Source organism: Symphalangus syndactylus, chromosome 4, assembly GCF_028878055.3.
Source record: "Symphalangus syndactylus isolate Jambi chromosome 4, NHGRI_mSymSyn1-v2.1_pri, whole genome shotgun sequence".
Taxonomy (NCBI): domain Eukaryota; kingdom Metazoa; phylum Chordata; class Mammalia; order Primates; family Hylobatidae; genus Symphalangus; species Symphalangus syndactylus.
In genome coordinates, this window is record NC_072426.2 from 66,686,169 (window position 1) to 66,700,210 (window position 14,042).

Here is a 14,042-nt window from a genome sequence, read left to right on the forward strand (position 1 = left end):
TAGTCTGGATATGAAAATTAAATTGTATAGATACAAAATTTCTGCTCATCCTAACATTATTTTATGCTCTCCATGCAAGTTAACCAAATAGGAAAAATCATTTCCTTGTATTCTTACGAAGCAAAGGCCACTAGTTTCTATTTTTGTGTTACAAAAAAAAAAAAAAAAAAAAAAAAACTCAAAATACATGATGACACAAACAAGCAGATAGCATGGCCTATTCACCAAGAATTTTTTTACGCATTGGAATTGAGATGCGTTTAAGACCTTTAAAAAATTTATTTTGCACTCCAAAGAGGATATTTGTGATTTCTATGTAGAAATATATAGAAATATATAATTGATAGTAACCTGTATAAAGTCATTATTCCTTTCATTAGATAGCTTATTATTGATTCACATAGATGCATGAGAATTATTAAAAATTATTAAAAAGCAAAGTTAGGTGGTGAAGATACTTGGTGCAATAGTAGTTTAGTAAAAGCAGAAGCAGTTTGGACCTCAGGAACCTTTTATAAAAGACAAGTTCTTGAACCATGGGTAATATTTATATTACTGTAAAGAGGTGTAAAGAACATTCATTTTATAAGAACAGTGAAGGTCTGGGCATGGTGACTTACGCCTGTAATCCCAGCACTTTGGGAGGCCAAGGTGGGTGAATCACAAGGTCAGGAGTTTGAGACCAGCCTGACCAGCATGGTGAAACACCATCTCTACTAAAAATACAAGAATTAGCCAGACATGGTGGTACACTCCTATAATCCCAGCTACTTGGGAGGCTGAGGCAGAAGAATCACTTGAACCCAACAGGCAGAGGTTGCAGTAGGCCGAAATCATGCCACTGCACTCCAGGCTGGGAGACAGAATGAGACTTTGTCTCAAAAAAAAAAAAAAAAAAAATAGTGAAGGATGGGCCAGGGGCAGTGGCTTGCACCTGTAATCCCAGCTACTCAAGAGGCTGAGGCGTGAGAACTGCTTGAACCTGGGAGGTGGAGAGTGCAGTGAGCTGAGATCATACCACTGCCCTCCAGTCTGGGCAACAGAGCAAGACTCCATTTCAAAAAAAAAAAAAAAAAAATAGTGAAGGATGGAAGTGGGTAGAAATTGTATGAAACATGGAGGAAATGCCTACCTAGAAAATAAGATAATGATGGAATACATTGTGAGTAATGCTGGATGGTTGAGTATATTGTGAGTTTATTAAATATACTGTTAATAATACTGTATGGTTAAGTTTATTGAAAATGTCTTAAAGGAATTTAGAGAAGCAGAAAAGTGATATAACGAATCGGTAAATTCAATCAAGATGACTATAAGGATGTATTTTGTTGTTTTTTTTTTTAAATGAAACATACCAAACTCACCAAATTCAGGGCTTTGGGAGTTGGAATCATTAGAAGGGAGAAAGAGCGGCTCTCAAAGTGTGGCCCCAGAACCCACAGCAGCTGCATCACCTGGGGACTTGTTAGAAATGCAGATTCTTAGAGCCCACTCTGACTTCCTCAATCAGACACTCCCAGATAGTGGAGCCCAGCAATCTGTGTTGCGTAAGCATTCCAGGTGATTCTCATATTACTGTAAAGTACAGAACTGCTGACTCCGTGGAGGGAATCAGATGAACTTATGAGAACACAAAGATAACTAATCTCAATAGTGCCCTGGCCATTCCATTCACTCTCACTGTTCCCCTGATCAAACACTAGAAACATTGTTTGCAATTATTATTTCAAATCCCCTTTTCATACCTCCAAACTCTTCATGTTTCTCTTTTCTCTTAGATGACTTCTACTTGAAAAAAAAAATAAATAAACAGGAGCCATACAATAGAAATGTCTTCAAATTCCTGCCTTCATGTCTATAAATCTTCCCATATCCACATTTATTATCTTTTCTCCTTCATATTATCTAAGGTAACACCACAACCTGTGCCAGACTCATCTAACATTTTGGCCCCCTCATCTCCAGTGGCCACTCTCACTTTATATGAACTTTCTGTTATCTAAAACTCCCCTACCTCCAAAATCAGTCATTGAAGACATTGAAGAATTCTGTTTTTTTTTCCAGTAGCTTTTGGGGTACAGGTGGTTTTGGTTACATGGATGAATTGTATACTGGTGAAGTCTGAAATTTTACTGCACCTGTCACCCAAGGTAGTGTACATTGTACCCAGTCTGTAGTATTTTATCCCTTACCCCCTAACCCCTTCTGAGTCTCCAGTGTCCATTATACCACTCTGTATGCCTTTGTGTGCCCATAGCTCACCTCCTACTTATAAATGAGGATGTACGGGATTTGGTTTTTCATTCCTGAATTATGAAGAACTTCATTCTGATCACAACCCATTCCTAGCTCATTTACTTCCTCTACAATAGCTCTTCAGTAACATAGACTGTTTTCGTTGTACTTTACTCCTCCTAAATTCTGCTGTCCTCCAGAGAGAAAGCTTACCAGGCAGCAGATTTTTCCACTTACAGTAATGGAACTATGAAAAGAAAATGGGCATTTTTAAAAGACATTAATTTTGAATAATACCAGGAAAGAGGACATAGAGAGTAATGACGACCCTGAGATAGTGCAAGAGAAAATGAAGATTCATAGCTTGAGATGGCTGCAGGGCATGCAGTTCCTCAGGCAATAACCAGGTCTCAGTTAAAGAGGTACCGAGAAGCTGAGAGAAGAGATTGATGATAGTGGTAGGATCTAGGTCATGGCTTCAGGAATGAGATAGAAGTATCAAAACTTAAGAGGCAGAAATTAAACTAATACCCCTAAAGGTGTTAGGCAATAACATTAGGGTCTCTTAGAAAATCAAGACTCGTGATGAGAGTGCAGGGACCAAGAAGTAAGAGGAAGTTAAATTTTGGGTGGTGTTTTTGTCATCTCACAGTCATTGTTTGCAAGTCCTATAAACTACTGTAACATGTTAGTTCCCATAGTGTGCTATAGTGACACTGTTCTCAAAAAAAAAAAAAGGGGGCACATAATTTTTAAAAATAATGTTTGGAATTAGGACTGTCTTAAGAAATCTGAGACATGTGGTTATTGTAATTATTTTTCACACTATCCTAATAAAAGTTTTCATTTATTTCTCTTTCAGCATGCAGCATCAATATTTAACCTCTCTTAATTTAATGGTTTCTAATGTGTAGTGTGTGCCTTTTTACAGTCTCTTTATAGAGCTCTATAAGTAACATGTTTTTCATAGACTGTTAATCAAAAATAAATCCATATATCTTCAGTCAGCTAGAAAACCTGTACTGAACATTAAATTATTTCCTGGATCCTAAGCGGAAATGTTCCCATGTAGGAAGGGACTGTAGGGAGGGAGGAAATCGGCTTAACAGTGAGGGTGGTGGGAAAACTTTCTCAAGAAGCTGTGTGCACTTACATTAGTGTCAAGTGTTCGTTCAGAAAAAAAGAAAAAGTGATGGTTAAATACATTGGTACATTTGCATTCTGGGATCAGCTTTACCCGTCAAAAACAATCCCTTTTTCAAAATAAGAAATCATTTGAGAGAGTGAAATACTAGTTTTTCCACTGAAGTAGAGCTCTGGCTAGAAATATGGGTCATACATTCAAAGACCGGGTTCATTCTATTTTTGCTCATTGCACAGGGCTGCTCCAAAACTGCACAGATAGATGGTTTTCCTACCACAAGTGTTTCAAAAGAGAAAACGCGTATCGAAAATAGGTTGGAAAAATCTCAGAACCTACAAGAGCCACAGTTTCTTCTTTGAAGAAATGATTTTAAAACATAGAAGGGGGAAAATGGTTTTCAGAATCACGTTGTCATTTATGTCCGTTTATAATTTTCAATCATTTTGTTAGTCCTGTATAAAAAAAAAAAAGAGATAAGATTTAATGGAAAAAATAAGGATAAAGACTTTGCTACATGGACATTGGACCATGTGAGAAGTGCTTTTCAGGCAGAGTAGTCAGTTTTTCTTAACAAATGACTTTTTCATCTGGTGGAAAGAGAGTTGTAAAATTTGGATGTTCCAAGACATTTCTAGATCAGATTGTAATTCCTATGAACATTTAAACTGCCATACCTTTTTCAGAATCATCTACATCTATAATAACAGTACATACTATAGTACTTACACTACTCATCATTGTATGACTTAGTACTCTGAACTTTTCTGAGTACATTTAAATATATTTTCTGTAGTTCACTGAAGACAAAAGAATCTTTCCATCTGCTCCTCCCTCTTGTAGCTACGTGCTCCTCACCAACATGGCCTAAGTTGTTCACACTTATCCCTGACACCGACAGAGAACCCGCCAGGTGTAGGATCTTGAAAAATATTTGTTGAAAGAACAAAGCAGTCAGCTGTCTTTATCTTGTGATATTTTCTATTGTCAGACTTAGACCAGTACGAGGAAACATGTTAAAGCTAAAGACTGTGGAAGTCATACACTTGTCCCCAGCTTCATTTTCAGTCCCCAGCTTCATTTTCATGGTAAATGTATAAGTTCAAATTTAGGGGGAGGTATTTTGGAGCAAGTTATAGAAACTAATAGATAATTGCTGGCCATTTTATGAAACTCTACCTTTGACTTCTCCAACAGTCATAATAGATTGGTACAAATTTGCATGGCAAAGGAAAACTATAACTTAAAAAAGATTACATAGTGTAATTACAAATATTGAAGCACAATAAAATAGATTTAATGAACATTTTTATTATTTCACTGTTGTCCTAGAGCTATCTAAAGAATAAAGGGGTTGGCTGGGCATGGTGGCTCACGCCTGTGATCCCAGCACTTTGGGAGGCTAAGGCGGGCAGATCACGAGGTCAGGAGATCGAGACCATCCTGGCTAACACAGTGAAACCCCGTCTCTACTAAAAATACAAAAAAACATTAGCTGGGCATGGTGGCGGGCGCCTGTAATCCCAGCTACTCAGGAGGCTGAGGTAGGAGAATGGTGTGAACCTGGGAGGCGGAGTTCGCAGTGAGCCAAGATCACCCCACTGCACTCCAGCCTGGGTGACAGAGCGAGACTCCGTCTCAAAAAATACTAATAATAATAAAAAATAAAGATTAAAGGGGTTGAGGCTGGGAAACATTCTCCTAAATTAATGAAGAAAACAAATCAATGTATCATGTCATACTCATTTTGGAAACTGTTGGTAGTACAACTGTCAGACTTTTTTTTTTTTCTAAATCTTCCTACCCTGGTTGGTAAATTGGCAGTCAATTGTCCACGTTCAGGATTTTTTGCAATAACATTAAACTTGTCATATTAAAAAGTCAAAATTTTATTCCCCTATGAGTTTTCTAATTGGATAATACAAACTGACAAATAAGTAGAATTGACTTCTCATGCCTGAATTAACTGTTATAATTTCACCCCTAGAGTCAAATAGACCAGATCTTGACACCTAGATTTAGATATCCCAGGCAGGCAGGACCTCCAGTATGGGGCACCCAAATTTAAAATACATTTATTTTATAACAGAGATAGTGATGTAATGGAGTTCATCCATTGACATATGTAGTTGGATAGCACTCAGTTTGTGATTACACATTTAGAACATACATTGAAGATACTGAAGCAGAACCAGTGACCGAGATAAGCTAGAACAAGTGGGCAGATTCTCACCTTACCTGCAAGAAACAACAAGACCGCAAAAAAGTAGCTAATAAATGGTAGCATCGAGGACATTTAGAACTTCCCTTCCGTGGTTAAATCTGCACATCAAACTTTAATATTGACCCAGGCAAGCACTGAGCTGTTTCCATAGTTTCTTCCAGAAGTTAGGTGATGATAGAATGTTATAAAAAGTTATGTAATTGAGAATAAATCTATTTTACTGCCCTCCTGGCACAATATATCCAAAAAGCCCTATCTAGGCTTCTATTCATCCTCTATCATCTCCTGTAATTCTTTCTTTCTGTATCACTGATATAGCCTAACTCTTCTTAACAGCATTTATATGATCTAATAACTGTTCTCTGATAGGAACCCTGTTATAAATTAAGTTCTCTCCTCCTACCCTCCACCTCTTCATAGCTGTGAAAGTCCACTGATACATGAGGAGTCTTATGGTTCTGGAAACTCAGAGCTTGACATCGCTTGTTATATATTTTATTCACCACATTGAAAACAAAGACGTAAATGAAAATACAAGCAATAATTAAACAGGTATGATAGGCTTGAATCTAATTCCATTTGGAAATTTTTAAATATTTGTGCTTTTAGTGAATTCCAGCATGATTACTCCACTGTTCAAAAGTATCAGTTTCCACGGATTTCACATAATATAAAATATTGCCACTATAGAAAATACAGTCTTTATTCTTCTTTATTGACATGCTTTTCTCCTTTGTTCTTTTCTCTTTCCTGGTACAATATTTTTAACACACACAAAAAAACAGGCAGTGTGTTCAGTAATTTAATTAGTCATATGCCAATGTTTAGAAAGAACTGAGAAAAATACAGCAACTTCCTCGCTGAGTTATATAAGGAAATTCTAAAATAGCAATTGTTTTTAAGGATTTAAATACTTAATTACCCTAGAAGATTAGGCTTTATTATGACAGGTGAAATGTGATATAAGCGCCATTTAATGAACGTTACAGAAAATAGATTAGACTTTCTCTTCATCTGATAGATTAACGTTCTTTATTTAGATTCATTACATACATTTTCTTTTACTCCAGTATGTCATATGCCTTAATGCACACTGCATTACTTGTTACTATTTTAAACATATATTTCTATTTAAAAAAAATTTTTTTTGAGTCAGGGTCTCCCTCTGTCACCCCGGCTGGAGTGCAGTGGTGTGATCATAGCTCACTACAGCTTCGAACTCCTGGACTCAAGCCATTCTTCTGCCTCACCCTCTCAAGTAGTTGGGACTACAGGTGCACCACCATATGCCCAGCTAATTTTTAAAACATTATTTTTATTAGAGACAGACTTGCTGTGTTGACCAGGCTGGTCTCAAACTCTTGGCCTCAAACAATCCTCCCTCCCAAGCTACTGGGATTACAGGCATGAGCCACCATGTGTGACCTGAAACATGTATTTTTAATTTTCAAAGGATAAAAGCCTGACCACATTGTCTTCGCTCAGGGCTACATCACTAGAAACTACACATGCTTCTCAAAGCACTTGCTTGAGTGTCTTCAGAATGATGGAACTGGGAGTTCTTATTTATATACCACCTCTTCTGAAAAGTGCTTTACTTTCTCTTTGCCCTTTAGCACAGTTCAAATAACTGTGCCTCAAAGAAGTAAAACAGTTTTCCACAAAGGCAGAATGTAAATAATAAATAAATAACCCCCCACAGCAGTCTTCATGGTAGCCCGCCAGCTAGCACTTCAAATAGTGTGTGTGAATTTCTAGTGATGCAGCCCAAGGGAAGGCAGATCACTAGTCCAAGCTACCAGGCTTTCATAAAAGATCAAAAATCAGACACTTTGATAATAGTAGCAAGTGATCCCATATCCAGCTCCCTCCCCAAACAATACCCAAGCAAATGACAGTGTATTAGTTCATTTTCACACTGCTGATAAAGACATACCTGAGACTGAGTAGTGTATTTTAAAAAAGAAGTTTAACGGACTCACAGTTTCATGTGGCTAGGGAGGCCTCACAGTCATGGTGGAAGGTGAAAGGCACGTCTTAAATGGCGGCAAAGAGAGAATGAGAACCAAGTGAAAAGGGTTTCCCTTTATAAAACCATCAGATCTCCTGAGACTTACCCCAAGAATAGTATGGCGGAAACTACCCTCATGATTCAATTATCTCCCGTGGTGGGGTGGGGTGTCTCTCCCACAACACATGGGAATTATGGGAGCTACAATTCAAGATGAGATTTGGGTGAGGACACAGCCAAACCATATCAGACAGAGAGACAAAATGGAAGACATAGCCTGCTCCTCTGACCTGGACCCTGCTCTGAGAGGACCTCCACCTGAGTCTGCCTTTGTGAGCTCATCATGTCTCCACTCTTTAATGTATATCCATAAACTCTGAGGTAGCTGAGTTTTGCCAGAGTTCTGTCACCCCATGTGAAACTAAAAACTTAAATGTATATGCCAGAGAGAGAGAACAGTATACTCTCCCTACCCTTTTTACTTAAGATGCAATGGAGAATAAGGAAAAAATATCTTGGTCCCCATTCTAGCAATGTGTGAACAGAAGCAATGAAGAAAAGCCAGCCAGTAAATGTGTGGCCACTCCGACAGTTCTGGCCTCAGAGAGCCCCCAGCTGCTAGGGAGTGGTAAGAGAATAGAGTAATCAAGTCACTATGTGACTTCATACCGTTGGTATGATTGACTGTGTTACTCCCCATTATCCCAACAGTATCTCTGACCCAAGCTTGACATTTCAGCATTCAAAATTGTTACTCCTGCCTTTTTAAAGGAGTTACAAGTTCTACAATAAAACCTTCACAAAGGTAGATAATGTACAAAATACATTTAGCACAGTGCCCGGTCCATTCAACAGATGTCAGGTATGAAATCAGATTAATTGAGGGGACAAAAAGTACTTCTGAGGAGAGCTCCTTTAATTACCACAGGCTATTCAAGTCTAATTAATGTACCAGCTGTTCTAAATACAAACAATTTTGCTGCCTGGAAAAATATTTGTTTTCTTCAGTAGGATAAAAATATTTCCAAGGGTTAAGAAAATCTCAGCCAAGAATGTAATTTAGGGAGCACTGATCAGGAACCAAGAGACTCGGATTCTAGGTTCCAATCTGCTGCTCACAGGGCGAGTCCAGCTGGAGAACGGAGGTTCTCTGCAGACATATCCTATAGCCCATGCCACCCATCCCAGGGCTCCGTGCTTCCAGAGGGCTGGGAAGGGAACACACACCCAGCCTCCATTGTCCTAGTTGTGAAATGCACTGTAACTTGCGACGTCTTCTGCATACTTCTCTATCTCGGAGCTGAATCAATTGACTTTAAGGCCAGCAGAATAACAGCAGCTCACCAACAACTACCTGCTTCTCCCAGCAGCACAGACACTCAAAAATGTACCTGTTCACTACATGGTCTAATAAAGTCACTTGTAACTTAATTCTATCAGAAGAGACATTCTCATTGTTTTAATCAGGGTAACTCATAATTGGCTTTATTTTAGCCAAAGAAGAGCCAGATAACCACCCAGAATATCTAGAGCTTATAATATAATATAAATACTTATTATTTATATTCAAGCTTCTTTATACTAGCTGAAGCCTAGAATCTAGAATTGAAAGTATTCAAGAATTATTGAAGTTGTTTGATTTAACACTTAGTGATAACCTCTGTGCCACCCACTCTGTCATTAGAAAGAAAACAAAATGAGTTATCCTGGGTAGAATTGTAAATTTTTTTTTTTTTTTTTACTTTAACCATGAATTTTTTAAGTGGATAAGATATAGAGAAAAATAGAAGAGGACATTAAAAGAGACAATTGAGAAATAAAACCTAAATGTTTTATCATTTATGTACTTATTTATGCTGTGTAAAGATAATTTTTAATGGCGCCAAGCAGGGTAAAGTGTTATTAATACAAAATGCCTTTGCGACATGGTAAATCAGAGTACCACAGTTTGAGTGGCATTTGCACTTTGAAGTTGTTTTTCTCTCAGCTTTTGTGGGTGGTCTAGGATCACAGAACTGGAGCACTTTCAGTGTCAAAGAATTTATCCTAATTTTCATTTCCTTGCTTGATCCAGCCATTTGAAAAAATAACTTGAAAATACTCTCATTATAGTATATTAATTTTTCAAAGGCTATGGTAGTTAACTTTTAAACTGAGTGTTATTCCATACAGATTAAAAAGAAAGACTTCAGTTTCTGAAAGCCCTATTTGGATCTCGAAATATAAATGCAGTCCTTTTTGTAACTATACTCATGCCTTTCATCAAAATTATTTAACACCAAAAATTATTTTCTAAAGAAGAAGCACAACACGTATTTCAACTCCCACGTAATAACACCGCAAATTTGGTAACATCTGCATATTTTCTTTACTAATTGCAGTGCTAGTCTGAAGTTAATTATATGAAACTGATTTTTTTCCCCAAGCACAAATTTTATATATCACATTTAGTTTAATTGGTACTTCGAATAATAAATTGTTTTTCAGCTACAGCATATTGTTTGGTATTGCTAATGAAATGATTTTAATGTTCAACTGAGCTATTATGAGAAATCTTATTTTGTCTTATATTTTTAAATATAATTCTCCATTGTAGCACACTAATTAACCTGATAACTACTTTTCGTTTTTTGAATCTTCAGTGTAACATTATGTAAAAACTGTGTGGTAAGTAGCAGGAGATACTGTTTTCATAATGCAGCTACATGTGAATCCTTCAACTACAACATATTTTTGTGCTAGTGGTACTTAATAATACTTTTGCATTCACCATTCTTTTGTTCCAAGCACAGTACCACAAACTCAGTAGTGCATCAGTTTCAGATTAACACAGTTAATGATGCCAGTATGATCTTTAGATCACTTATAAGCCTGTTTAAGGAAAAACGAGACAAAATAAAAATCTAACAGTTTGTCTGAGCAAAGATCAATTCATGAATCAGGAGGCACCAAAACCAAAGGGAGGTTGTGGGTTTTGCTGTGGCAGCCTGAGCATTGAACTTTGATAGGCTGGAGATGGAAGCAAAATTTAAAAAACAAACAAAACAAAACAAACTACTTGATTGGCTAGAGTTAGGTGTTTGCCTTATTTGGATATTGTCCAGTGGGAGGTCCCGTGTTACAAAACCAATCAGCTATTTGGCTATGATTGGCTGAAGTTACAAAGAATGCTTCTACCTTTAGTTTCTGTTTCTATGCCTGGAACCCTTATGCAAGCAAATAGAAACTAAAGGCTAATGGCTTGCTTATTTTCCTTTAACAGGCCCTGCAATGTTAGATGGAGGGGCAAGATAACAGAAAGTCTCCATCTCTAATGACTTAAACATGAAACTGACATCATTTAGACTTACTCAACAATTATTTACTAAATCTTATCTACATTGTCCCAGTACTGTTGCTACCACCTATGTGGGCAAAGGGAGAAAAAAACTGAAAAACTCAGTTCCTGCCCCATAGTTCATAACTAGTTGGGATGGGTGTCAACTAACAAGACCCCATGAACAATTTTCTTCCAATTGTATGTTGGGTGGTATTCTCTGCGTTGTGCTGTATACATAAAAACTACAAAGATACTAGAGGGAAGAAAATTCAGTGTAGGTTAGAATCATTTCAGGAGGCTTTGTGATAGAAATAGGACTTCAACTGAACGTTGAAAAATTGATTACGATTTTTCCACCTGAAATTCTAGTTCCCACTAGAAATGAGAGCAATAGCGTGAGCAAGACCAATAGCTCAGAAGCAAGACCAAGATTTGGAACAGGCCAGGAGCAGTGGCTCACGCCTGTAATCCTAGCACTTTGGTAGGCCAAGGTGAGTGGATTGCTTGAGGCCAGAAGTTTGAGACGAGCCTGGCCAACATGCCAAAACCCCATCTCTACTAAAATTACAAAAATTAGCCGGGCATGGTGGCACATGCCTGTAATCTCTGCTGCTCAGATGGCTGAGGCACAGGAATCATTTGAACCCTGGAGGCAGAGGTTGCAGTGTGCCAAGATCATGCCACAACACTCCAGCCTGGGTGACAGACCAAGACCCTGTCTCAAAAAAATAAAAAATAAAAAGATTTGGAGTGTTCAGAGGATAAAGAGACCTTCTAGGTCTGCTCAAAGAGTTTATGCTGGGGAGTATTGAGATGTCGTGTTAGATATATATTAGGAAGTCAAATTGTAGAGGCCTAGGAATGCCAGGATAACAGGATTTGTGAAATAATAGTGAGCCACTGAACATTTCTGAATGAAGACGCATTGACGCCTCACAGAAGGCTGACCCGAAGGCGACAGACCACAGTAGAAGTCAAGGTCTAGAAACCACAAGCAAAAATAAATAAAGTCAAGCAACATGGGCAGCTAACGTGAAGGCTGTGCAGTAAGATAGTGTTGAAAGTAGGCCATAAGGTCTTTTCCTTTGGGACGGGAATTATTTCCAGGGTTGTAAGTAGGTAAAGTAGGTATGCATGAATTTTTTTTTTTTTTTTTTTTTTGAGGCAGAGTCTCACTCTGTCACCCAGGCTGGAGTGCAGTCACATGACCTCAGCTCACTGAGGCCTCCATCTCCTGGTTTCAGGCAATTCTCCTGCCTCAGCCTCCTGAGTAGCTGGGACCACAGGCATGTGCCACCACACCAGGCTAATTTTTTGAATTTTTAGTAGAGACAGGGTTTCACCAATGTTGGCCAGGCTTGTCTTGAACTACTGACCAGCCTGATCCACCTGCCTCAGTCTCTCAAAGTGCTGGGATTACAGGTGTGAGCCACCGTGCCCGGCCCGGTATGCATGAACCTTCTGATGGAGATGTGACTGGGTTAACCCAAATGCAGTGGCACAGATGTGGACAAGTCCCAATATGATCAAAATGGAGTTTCAGAAAAATGAACCTGTTATTGTTATGAAGAATGTGTTAACACAGGTGAAACTGTTACTGAAATGCCAGGGTTTCAGTCTAGGTCCTACTGATCACTGTACAGAGAGCCAATCCCTGCGACAACAATATTGCCAGGGAAAAAGGCTTTAATCAGGTACTATAGCCAAGGAGGTGGGAGATCAGTCTGAATTCCGTCTTCCTGACCAACTAAAAGTAGAGGTTTATGTAGCAGGGAAGAAATGTAACCATATGTGGAAAACAGGAATTAGGGAGGGGTAACAAAGAGAAGCTGGTCAACAGGAAGCAGGTGGTTGGTTAGGCAATCATGATGGGTGAGGGATCTGGTATCTCATTGTCCAGATGCAGTGATCTGGTAAGTTTCAGCTCCTTGATTCTATCTGGAAGACTGATGGTTGGTTTCCTGAAAAAGGAACTCAGATATGACAAATGTAACCTTTTCAAATTTTAAGATGGGGAGAATCAATTTCTATTTTTATTCAAAGAAACCATAAATATCAGTTCTGTGGGACAATTAGAACAGTTTCAAAGTCAGGTTTAGATGGGCCCTTAAAAAATAATTTCAACAAATAAGGAGTAAACCGATAGGGGCTTAGGCAAAGATTGTTATTGTGGGCATTGAGAGGAATTAATACATCTGAGAAATGAAGAAAGAAATGTAGAAATGAAAGGTGGAGATTTCAAACCTGGGTAAAGAAGGCAACAGTAATTGCATGGACAGAAATACAAGAGTTGGGAAAGCAAATGGTACATGAAAATCTCAGAGTTACCCAATTCCCTTTTCTCGATCCAATAAAACTTGGCTGGAAACATTCATAGCATGGCCAAGGTCCACCATGCTGAATAAGACAGACCTACACTAGATCTCACTGAGAGTTTGGAGTGACATTAATTGTTTTGTCTTCCGGCTATATCAGGGTTTTAGAGTAGCTCCTGAGACATTTGTTTCTTTAAGCGATTTTGAATAATTAAGGCCCTATCTACCGTTTAAATGCTGATCGAAATATACTGAAACTTTGGCAAGGAAAACACCTTAGTTTTTTGATGGATGATCCATGTTTTCAGTGGACATCAATGTTTCTGTTTACAAGAAAGTTCCATCTAGATAATGCATTTGGTGAAATGTTTTCTCCAAATTAGAACTTTCTTATTAATTAGACATTATCTTCCAGAAAGGTCATGCCACTAAGATAGATAAAATGGGTTGTATAGATTATCACTCAAAATGAGATAAAATAGCAATGGGAAAAAAGTCAAATGAAATGTTTAATAATAAAAACCATTTATTTAACAATTACTATGTGTCAGAAACTATGTTAAGTGCTTTATATGCATTATTTGATTTAATTAGCACATAATCACATGAAATACGTACTTTTATTATCCTCATTTTCCAAATGAAGAAATTGACAAGAGAGTTTAAGTAAATTGCCTAAGATTATGCAGACTTATTTACGGATAGAGCCAGAGTCAGAATTACGTCTAACATGGTGCTGAAGTCATCATTCTTAGCTGCTACACTGTACTCGTCTCTTCTGGCTTTAGAGATCAAAC

At 38.0% G+C, this 14,042-nt stretch overlaps 1 protein-coding gene across 1 annotated transcript in view; it reads left to right on the top strand.

The window, feature by feature from the left end:
* The window catches only part of GPR158 (G protein-coupled receptor 158), a 433,367-nt gene that overhangs the window by 405,338 nt on the left and 13,987 nt on the right, over positions 1–14,042 (top strand). The gene's annotated exons all lie outside the window — the stretch shown is intronic.